This window comes from Coregonus clupeaformis, unplaced genomic scaffold (assembly GCF_020615455.1).
Source record: "Coregonus clupeaformis isolate EN_2021a unplaced genomic scaffold, ASM2061545v1 scaf1380, whole genome shotgun sequence".
Lineage (NCBI taxonomy): Eukaryota > Metazoa > Chordata > Actinopteri > Salmoniformes > Salmonidae > Coregonus > Coregonus clupeaformis.
In genome coordinates, this window is record NW_025534834.1 from 103,946 (window position 1) to 115,000 (window position 11,055).

General features: G+C 47.5%; 1 pseudogene; it reads left to right on the top strand.

Annotated features, from left to right (window-relative positions):
• The window catches only part of LOC123486955, a 51,226-nt pseudogene that overhangs the window by 25,300 nt on the left and 14,871 nt on the right, over positions 1–11,055 (top strand).

An 11,055-nucleotide genomic window follows, 5' to 3' on the forward strand; every position in this document is an offset into this window, starting at 1 on the left:
CGCGTGAGGTAACGATCCACCACAACGGCCTCCACCACCGCCGCTGCTGTATTCCTCTGCGGATCCAGCCATTTCCTTGCGATCGGACAAGTTCATGCATCTGCGCCCGAGGAGGTTGGTCTGGTTGGAAGGTCCAGCTGTGAAAGCGCTGGGCCATACCAAACTTTGTGAGTCCATATCTGCTGAGGATCTCAGACTTCAGGGCATCATAGTCAGTAACCTGGTCAGGGCCCAGGTCCCGGACAGCATTCAGCGATTCCCCGGTTAGAAAGGGGGCTAACAGACCAACCCACTGTTGCTTGGGCCAGGCTTCCCTAGTGGCCGTGGCCTCAAATGCATGCAGGTATGCCTCAATGTCATCGGTAGCTCCCATCTTAGATATAAAGTCACTTGCCTTTATTGGGCGGGTATTTTGGACAACCCTCTGTCTCTGCAACTGCAATTCCTCTGCCTTCAGAAGGTTGGCTTTCTTTTGCTCCTCCAAGAGAGCCACGTTTGCTTGCATCTGGGCTTGCTGGCCAGCAACAAGGGCTTTCAATATGTCCTCCATTTCAGTCGGGCGGGGAGCCTACGGCCAACTTGGAAAACTGGGTGATCAAACCTTCGGTATCCTCCTCTGACATGCACTATTAACGCTTGAGCGTGCCCGTATTCTCCACCATCTGTGACGTCACGAGAGGCTACACAGCTTTCAGCGGGATTGCTCAAGTAGTGCAAGGAGACAAGGTTCAAACAAAACAAGGATTTTATTATAGGTCTTGGGAAATTAACGAAAATATAACAAAATTCTGTTCTCTTGTGGCTCTTTAAGGGTTAACAGTTCAGGGATGTCTCTTCCACATCCAAAATCATAATTCTCACTCGCTCAGATAACTTTTCCCAGCCTTACTGTAGTCCACGTTGCAGCTAGTGGCCAACCCAGCAAAAAAGTCCTTCCAAATGTCTCTCACGTATTTCCACAGGTGCATATATCCAAAGGTGAGTATTTCCCAAAGGTAAGTATCTCCAAATCCTTATATTCCTCATGGAAGTGGACGTGCAGCACTCTTGTCCTCCAGAGAGCCCAGGTTGGAGACTGTGTCTCTTCCCTTCCCCAACCTTCAGCTCATCAGCTCCTCATTTGTTTCAGCTGCGTGGGAAGATTGGCCATAGAGGGGTGGAGTTCCCGACCATACCAGCAGATGGAGCCATAGCTGTCTGGGTTTGCAGCCACCTCAGGGGGATGTAACGTCCCTCCAGGACACAGCCTCTCGTGACATCACACCAGCTACACCCAGGGAAGACAGTAGTGGTACCAGCTATACCCAGACAGTAGTGGTACCAGTTATAACCAGGGAAGACAGTAGTGGTACCAGCTACAACCAGGGAAGACAGTAGTGGTACCAGCTATACCCAGACAGTAGTGGTACTAGTTATACCCAGGGAAGACAGTAGTGGTACCAGTTATACCCAGACAGTAGTGGTACCAGCTATACCCAGGTAAGACAGTAGTGGTACCAGTTATACCCAGGGAAGACAGTAGTGGTACCAGCTACACCCAGGGAAGACAGTAGTGGTACCAGCTATACCCAGACAGTAGTGGTACCAGTTATACCCAGGGAAGACAGTAGTGGTACCAGCTATACCCAGGGAAGACAGTAGTGGTACCAGCTATACCCAGGGAAGACAGTAGTGGTACCAGCTATACCCAGGGAAGACAGTAGTGGTACCAGTTATACCCAGACAGTAGTGGTACCAGCTATACCCAGGGAAGACAGTAGTGGTACCAGCTACAACCAGGGAAGACAGTAGTGGTACCAGCTATACCCAGGGAAGACAGTAGTGGTACCAGCTATACCCAGGGAAGACAGTAGTGGTACCAGTTATACCCAGGGAAGACAGTAGTGGTACCAGCTATACCCAGGGAAGACAGTAGTGGTACCAGCTACAACCAGGGAAGACAGTAGTGGTACCAGCTATACCCAGACAGTAGTGGTACCAGTTATACCCAGGGAAGACAGTAGTGGTACCAGTTATACCCAGACAGTAGTGGTACCAGCTATACCCAGGGAAGACAGTAGTGGTACCAGTTATACCCAGGGAAGACAGTAGTGGTACCAGCTATACCCAGACAGTAGTGGTACCAGTTATACCCAGGGAAGACAGTAGTGGTACCAGCTATACCCAGGGAAGACAGTAGTGGTACCAGTTATACCCAGGAAGACAGTAGTGGTACCAGCTATACCCAGGGAAGACAGTAGTGGTACCAGCTATACCCAGACAGTAGTGGTACCAGTTATACCCAGGGAAGACAGTAGTGGTACCAGCTATACCCAGGGAAGACAGTAGTGGTACCAGCTATACCCAGGGAAGACAGTAGTGGTACCAGTTATACCTAGGGAAGACAGTAGTGGTACCAGCTATACCCAGACAGTAGTGGTACCAGTTATACCCAGGGAAGACAGTAGTGGTACCAGTTATACCCAGCTAAGACAGTAGTGGTACCAGTTATACCCAGGGAAGACAGTAGTGGTACCAGCTATACCCAGGGAAGACAGTAGTGGTACCAGCTATACCCAGGGAAGACAGTAGTGGTACCAGCTACAACCAGGGAAGACAGTAGTGGTACCAGCTATACCCAGGGAAGACAGTAGTGGTACCAGCTATACCCAGGGAAGACAGTAGTGGTACCAGTTATACCCAGGGAAGACAGTAGTGGTACCAGCTACAACCAGGGAAGACAGTAGTGGTACCAGCTATACCCAGCTAAGACAGTAGTGGTACCAGCTACAACCAGGGAAGACAGTAGTGGTACCAGTTATACCCAGGGAAGACAGTAGTGGTACCAGCTATACCCAGGGAAGACAGTAGTGGTACCAGTTATACCCAGGGAAGACAGTAGTGGTACCAGTTACACCCAGGGAAGACATTAGTGATAAGAGTGGATCATTGGAGAGGTATGACAGCAGGGGTAAGATTGGATGACTGGAAATGACAGACAGGTTTGGGCTTTGATTACAAATACACTTGGCTTGCTATGGTTAGTTTTGTGCTGTTGTTATTCAACTTGGTTGTCATCTAGGTACAATTACTAGGGTTGTGATTATGAATTCATTCAACCTGGTTGTCGGCCAGGTACTAGGGTTGTGATTATGAATTCATTCAACCTGGTTGCTCAGCTATTCTGATCTTCCTGGGTTTTGGCTCCAATCTAAATGGATGTCAGGTCGTTATGTTTTGTTGGGGAGGGACTACTGTTCCACAGCAGGGGGGTTTTCAACTCCGGTCCTTGATGCCCCAAAATATACACATTTTTGTTGTTGCCCCCCGGACAAACTCAACTGATTCAACTCATCGAGGGCTTGATGATTAGTTGACAAGTTGAATCAGGTATGCTTGTCAACAAAAATGTAAACTGTTGGGGAAAAACTGCTCTCTAGGATTCTGGAGCTACAGGAGGGTCTCTCCAGGAACAGGGTTGGAGTTAAAACCTACAGGAGGGTCTCTCCAGGAACAGGGTTGGAGTTAAAACCTACAGGAGGATATCTCTCCAGGAACAGGGTTGGAGTTAAAACCTACAGGAGGGTCTCTCCAGGAACAGGGTTGGAGTTAAAACCTACAGGAGGGTGTCTCCAGGAGCAGGGTTGGAGTTAAAACCTACAGGAGGGTGTCTCCAGGAGCAGGGTTGGAGTTAAAACCTACAGGAGGGTATCTCTCCAGGAACAGGGGTTGGAGTTAAAACCTACAGGAGGGTCTCTCTCCAGGAACAGGGTTGGAGTTAAAACCTACAGGAGGGTATCTCTCCAGGAACAGGGTTGGAGTTAAAACCTACAGGAGGGTATCTCTCCAGGAACAGGGTTGGAGTTAAAACCTACAGGAGGGTATCTCTCCAGGAACAGGGTTGGAGTTAAAACCTACAGGAGGGTATCTCTCCAGGAACAGGGTTGGAGTTAAAACCTACAGGAGGGTCTCTCTCCAGGAACAGGGTTGGAGTTAAAACCTACAGGAGGGTCTCTCCAGGAACAGGGTTGGAGTGAAAACCTACAGGAGGGTATCTCTCCAGGAACAGGGTTGGAGTTAAAACCTACAGGAGGGTCTCTCTCCAGGAACAGGGTTGGAGTTAAAACCTACAGGAGGGTCTCTCTCCAGGAACAGGGTTGGAGTTAAAACCTACAGGAGGGTCTCTCTCCAGGAACAGGGTTGGAGTTAAAACCTACAGGAGGGTCTCTCCAGGAACAGGGTTGGAGTTAAAACCTACAGGAGGGTCTCTCCAGGAACAGGGTTGGAGTTAAGACCTACAGGAGGGTAGCTCTCCAGGAACAGGGTTGGAGTTAAAACCTACAGGAGGGTCTCTCCAGGAACAGGCTTGGGAGTTAAAACCTACAGGAGGGTCTCTCTCCAGGAACAGGGTTGGAGTTAAAACCTACAGGAGGGTATCTCTCCAGGAACAGGGTTGGAATTAAAACCTACAGGAGGGTATCTCTCCAGGAACAGGGTTGGAGTTAATACCTACAGGAGGGTATCTCTCCAGGAACAGGGTTGGAATTAAAACCTACAGGAGGGAACCTCTCCAGGAACAGGGTTGGAGTTAAAACCTACAGGAGGGTCTCTCCAGGAACAGGGTTGGAGTTAAAACCTACATGAGGGTCTCTCTCCAGGAACAGAGTTGGAGTTAAAACCTACAGGAGGGTCTCTCCAGGAACAGGGTTGGAATTAAAACCTACAGGAGGGTAGCTCTCCAGGAACAGGGTTGGAGTTAAAACCTACAGGAGGGTCTCTCTCCAGGAACAGGGTTGGACAGCACTGTTCCCATGACTGTAGTGTTGTTGAACTATGAAGTTGACTGGCTGTGTTATGTTACGTTATCTTGTGTTGTGTTGGTGTAGTGTGAGAGTGTGTAGTGTGAGAGTGTGTAGTGTGACCGTGTGTAGTGTGAGAGAGTATGATAGTGTGTAGTGACATTGTCACCAGCAAAGCACACACACACACACACACACACAGAGTACCAGTCAAAAGTTTGGACACACCTACTCATTCAAGGGTTTTTCTTTATTTTTTACATTGTAGAATAATAGCGAAGAGATCAAAACTATGAAATAACACATATGGAATCATATAGGAACCAAAAAGTGATAAACAAATCAAAATATATTTGAGATTTGAGATTCTTCAAATAGCCACCCTTTGCCATGATGACAGCTTTGCACACTCTTGGCATTCTCTCAACCAGCTTCACCTGGAATGCTTTTCCAACAGTCTTGAAGGAGTTCCCACATATGCTGAGCACTTGTTGGCTGCTTTTCCTTCACTCTGCCGTCCGACTCATCCCAAACCATCTCAATTATGTTGAGGTCAGGGGATTGTGGAGGCCAGGTCATCTGATGCAGCACTCCATCACGCTCCTTCTTGGTAAAATAGCCCTTACACAGCCTGGAGGTGTGTTGGGTCATTGTCCTGTTGAAAAACAAATTATAGTCCCACTAAGCCCAAACCAGATGGGATGGCGTAACACTGCAGAATGCTGTGGTAGCCATGCTGGTTAAGTGTGCCTTGAACTCTGAATAAATCACAGACAGTGTCACCAGAAAAGCACCCCCACACCATAACACCTCCTCCTCCATGCTTTACGGTGGGAACAACACACGCAGAGATCATCCGTTCACCCACACCGCGTCTCACAAAGACACGGCGGTTGGAACCAAAAATCTCAAATTTGGACTCCAGACCAAAGGACAAATTTCCACCAGTCTAATGTCCATTGCTCGTGTTTCTTGGCCCAAGCAGGTCTCTTCTTCTTATTGGTGTCCTTTAGTAGTGGTTTCTTTGCAGCAATTCAACCATGAAGGCCTGATTCACACAGTCCCCTCTGAACAGTTGATGTTAAGATGTGTCTGTGACTTGAACTCTGTGAAGCATTTATTTGGCTTTATTCAATTTCTGAGGCTGGTAACTCTAATGAACTTATCCTCTACAGCAGAGGTAACTCTGGGTCTTCCATTCCTGTGGGGGGTCCTCATGAGAGCCAGTTTCATCATAGCGCTTGATGGTTTTTGCGACTGCACTTGAAGAAACTTTAAAAGTTCTTGAAATGTTCTGTATTGACTGACCTTCATGTCTTAAAGTAATGATGGACTGTCGTTTCTCTTTGCTTTTCGAGCTGTTCTTGCCATAATATGGACTTGATTGGCTCAAACGCATTAAAAAGGAAAGAAATTCCACAAATTAACTTTTAAGAAGGCACACCTGTTAAGTTAAATGCATTCCAGGTGACTACCTCATGAAGCTGGTTGAGAGAATGCCAAGAGTGTCATCAAGGCAAAGGGTGGCTATTTGAAGAATCTCAAATATAAAATATATTTTGATTTGTTTAACACGTTTTTGGTTACTACATGATTCCATATGTGTTATTTCATAGTTTTGATGTCTTCACTATTATTCTACAATGTAGAAAATAGTAAAAAATAAAGAAAAACCCTTCAATGAGTAGGTGTGTCCAAACTTTTGACTGGATGGGTATATAGATGGGTGCTGGGCTGTGGCAACGTATGTTAACGCATGTGCGTGCGTCTGGGCATGCAAGCATACGTTAACCTGAGTGTGTTTCTCTCTCCGGAGCTGAACAGTGTAGACCTACAGGGCTGTGGTAGTGACAAGACTTGGAACAGTAATGTGTTAACGATATCTCTCTCTCTCTCTCTCTCGCTCTCTCTCTCTGCCTGTCTCTCTGCCTCTCTCTCTGTCTCTGTCTCTCTCTCTCTCTCTCTCTCTGTCTCTCTCTCTCTGCCTCTCTCTCTGTCTCTCTCTCTCTGTCTCTCTGTCTCTCTCTCTGTCTATCTCTCTGTCTATCTCTCTCTCTCTCTCTCTCTCTCTCTCTCTCTCTCTCTCTCTCTCTTCCTCCAGAGTTGAACAGTGTAGACCTTCAGGGCTGTGGTAGTGATACCAGTGTGAACAGTAATGCCAGTCTACCCAGTGTCCAGTGCCATCGGCGCCACACAGAGAGACGTGTGGCCAGCTGGGCGGTCTGCTTTGAGAGACTACTGCAGGACCCGCTCGGAGTCAGATACTTCTCAGTACGTAACACACACACACACACACGTGTATACACACACACACCTGTATACAGACACACACACACGTGTATACAGACACACACACACACACACGTGTATACAGAATCACACACACACGTGTATACAGACACACACACACACACACGTGTATACAGACACACACACACACGTGTATACAGACACACACACACACACGTGTATACAGACACACACACACACACGTGTACACAGACACACACACACACACGTGTACACAGACACACACACACACACACGTGTATACAGACACACACACACACGTGTACACACACACACACACACACGTGCACACACACACACACACACACACACATGTATACACACACACACACACACGTGTATACAGACACACACGTGTATACAGACACACACACACGTGTACACACACACACACGTGTATACAGACACACACACACGTGTATACAGACACACACACACACACACACACGTGTATACAGACACACACACACACACACGTGTATACAGACACACACACACACACACACGTGTATACAGACACACACACACACACACACACACACACACGTGTATACAGACACACACACACACGTGTATACAGACACACACACACACACACACACACGTGTATACAGACACACACACACACACGTGTACACAGACACACACACACACACGTGTATACAGACACACACACACACACGTGTACACACACACACACACACGTGTATACAGACACACACACACACGTGCACACACACACACACACACACATGTATACACACACACACACACGTGTATACAGACACACACGTGTATACAGCACACACACACACACACACACACACACACACACACACACACACACACACACACATACACACACACACACACACACACACACACACACACACACACACACACACATACACACACACACACACACACACACACACACTGTTACACACACACACACTGTTACACACACACACACACTGTTACACAGACGTATGAACAAAAGCCAGCTTCAAGACCCAAACTGATCTGGTCTGTCTCTCTCTGTGTTCTGACCCGTTAGGAGTTTCTGAAAAAGGAGTTTAGTGAGGAGAATATTGTGTTCTGGCAGGCCTGTGAGTTCTTCAGCCACGTCCCTGAGAACGACAAGAAACAGGTCAGAGGAGAACATTCTATTCTACTTAGTTATTTTATATTATTTGACCTGCATCAATGCGCATCAATTAACATTTCTGTAAGTGTGCCGGATTGAAATTGCAAACTGTGCATTTTAATGCATGTTACTTGTAAAGGTATTGTATTGTATGTCAGTGGAACACGAGATGGTTCATAAGGTGCTTTTTAGAAACGTAAAGGGTTCTTTGGCTGTCCCCAGAGGATGACTATTTTTGGTTCCAAGTAGGTCCCTTAAGGGTTAAACCTGGAACCAAAAAGGGTTCTACCTGGATCCAAAAAGGGTTCTCCTATGGGGACAGCCGAAAACCCATTTTGGAAGCCTTTTTTCTAAGAGTGTAGAAGCTTGTGATGAGACAGTGTTTGAGATTATGACAGTGAATATGGAATGGGACTGTTGTAACTGACTGCAATATGAAGAGCCCTTAAAGTTGATGTATATCTCCCTTTATCCTATCTTCCCTCATCCTCTCTCTCCCCCTCCCGCTCTCCGTCCCCCTCCCGCTCTCCGTCCCCTCCCGCCTCTCCCTCATTCCTCTCCCTCCCCCCTCACATCCTCCTCTCCCTCCCCCTCCCCCCCCCTCCCGCCTCTCCCTCATCCTCCCTCCTCCTCTCCCTCCTTCCTCCCCCTCCCTCCTTCCTCTCCATCCCCCACTCCCCTCTCCCTCCTCCCTCTTCCTTCTCCCCCCAACCCCCGCCCCCTCCTCCTCCAGTTATCCCAGAGAGCTAGAGAGATCTATAACAGTTATTTGTCCAGTAAGGCCACTACACCGGTCAACATTGACAGTCAGGCCCAGCTGGCAGACGATATACTCAACGCTCCCAGACCGGACATGTTTAAGGAACAACAACTACAGGTAGGAACAACACACACACACACACACACACACACACACACACACACACTCAGTGTCCCAACCAGATAAAACATAAAACTGAAAACCGTCATGTAGATTCTAGCAGTAGTCTCCGATGCTAACCTCAGCATATAGTTTCCTACCCATTCTCACTAGCATTAGCGTTAGCGCTAAGAGAGTGAATGTATTTATCCATAGGGTTAATAGAGATGAAAAGATGTTAGCAGCAGCAGCATCAGGCACCACCTGACCTGGGCCTTTTATTCATAAAGAGTACTGATCTAGGATCGGGTCGTCCCCCCTGTCCATGTAATCTGATTCATCGTGATCTAAAGGACCCAACTGATCCTGGAGCAGTCCTACTCTGAGGAGTGTTTGTGAATACAGGCCCCCCGAAGAGATGAGATGGTTAGACACTGATAACAGCAGTCACCAGACAGCTAAACTAGAACCACCAGAGGTACAATTCACACAGAACACATCGACACACACACACACACACACACACACACACACACACACACACACACACACACACACACACACACACACACACAGACAGATTGAAGACACACACACACACACACACATACACACACTCACAGGCTTGTTTAACAACAGTCCCACGTGTGGGTTGTCCTCCAGTCATGCGTTCACTCCAGGGATCAGACGGAGACGTTAACTATGGTACGTCTGTCTGTCTGAGCTATCTAACATTATCTTTGGGGTAACGATAATGTTTCAGTGGCATAAAGATGTTAGAATTCAGATGTGACGTCATCGTTTTTTAGCACTATCGATAGAGTCACACCTCTACCTCAACATGGGTTCAATGGCCCAATAAATCAGCACAATCCACTTTGTCGTTTTTTTTTCTCCTAATTGCTGCCGTTTTGAGGCTAGAGTTGGGATAATGTATACTGTGGTAATGACGACACAGAAAATAGTAACCGAGAAGTTACATTACAGAGAACCTAACCAAACCAGGAAGTTGTGGCATCTTTTATGCTCCTCCGCTGTTCAGTCGATTTTAAAGTGAATTCCGAATTCAGTTCATGAGTTGGAAAAAAATATCCTCGCTCATAGGTCTGCATGTGTAGTTTTCACAAATCTTCCATTGACGTTGTTGACAAGTTAGGATTTCAGCCAAGAAAATAATGACAAATTCTCTATTTGATGAAATTGGAGTCGACCCCCTAACCCCAGTGTCTCCTGTAGTGGTAGGACATGGCTGTCTGCTAGCTAGCTAGGCTAGTTGGAGAAAAGGTACCGTCTGCTAGCTTCGCTAGGCTAGTTGGAGAAAAGGTACCGTCTGCTAGCTTTGCTAGGCTAGTTGGAGAAAAGGTACCGTCTGCTAGCTAGCTAAGCTAGTTGGAGAAAAGGTACCGTCTGCTAGCTAGCTAAGCTAGTTGGAGAAAAGGTACTGTGTTAGTTAGCTGATGTCATTTCTACAGGTTGATGTTATGTTAACCCCCGACGCTCTCTCTACCTTTCTCCTCACTCTCTCTACCTTTCTCTCCTCGCCTTCCCTCGCTCCCCCTCCCTCCCCCCCTCCCTCGCTCCCCCCTCCCTCCCCCAGATCTTCAACCTGATGAAGTTTGACAGCTATACTCGCTTTCCTGGAAGTCCCTCCTGTATCAGGAATGTATGTTAGCGGAGGTGGAGGGGAGGCCTCTACCAGACCCCTGCCATATACCCAGCTCTCCTACCTCCAAACACAGCACCGGGTCAGATAGATCCACACCCAAGAAGGTAACACACACACACACACACACACACACACACACACACACACACACACACACACACACACAACACACACACACACACACACACACACACACACACACATACTTACACACACACACACACAGACACACACACACACACACACACATACTTACACACACACACACACACACACACACACACACACACACACA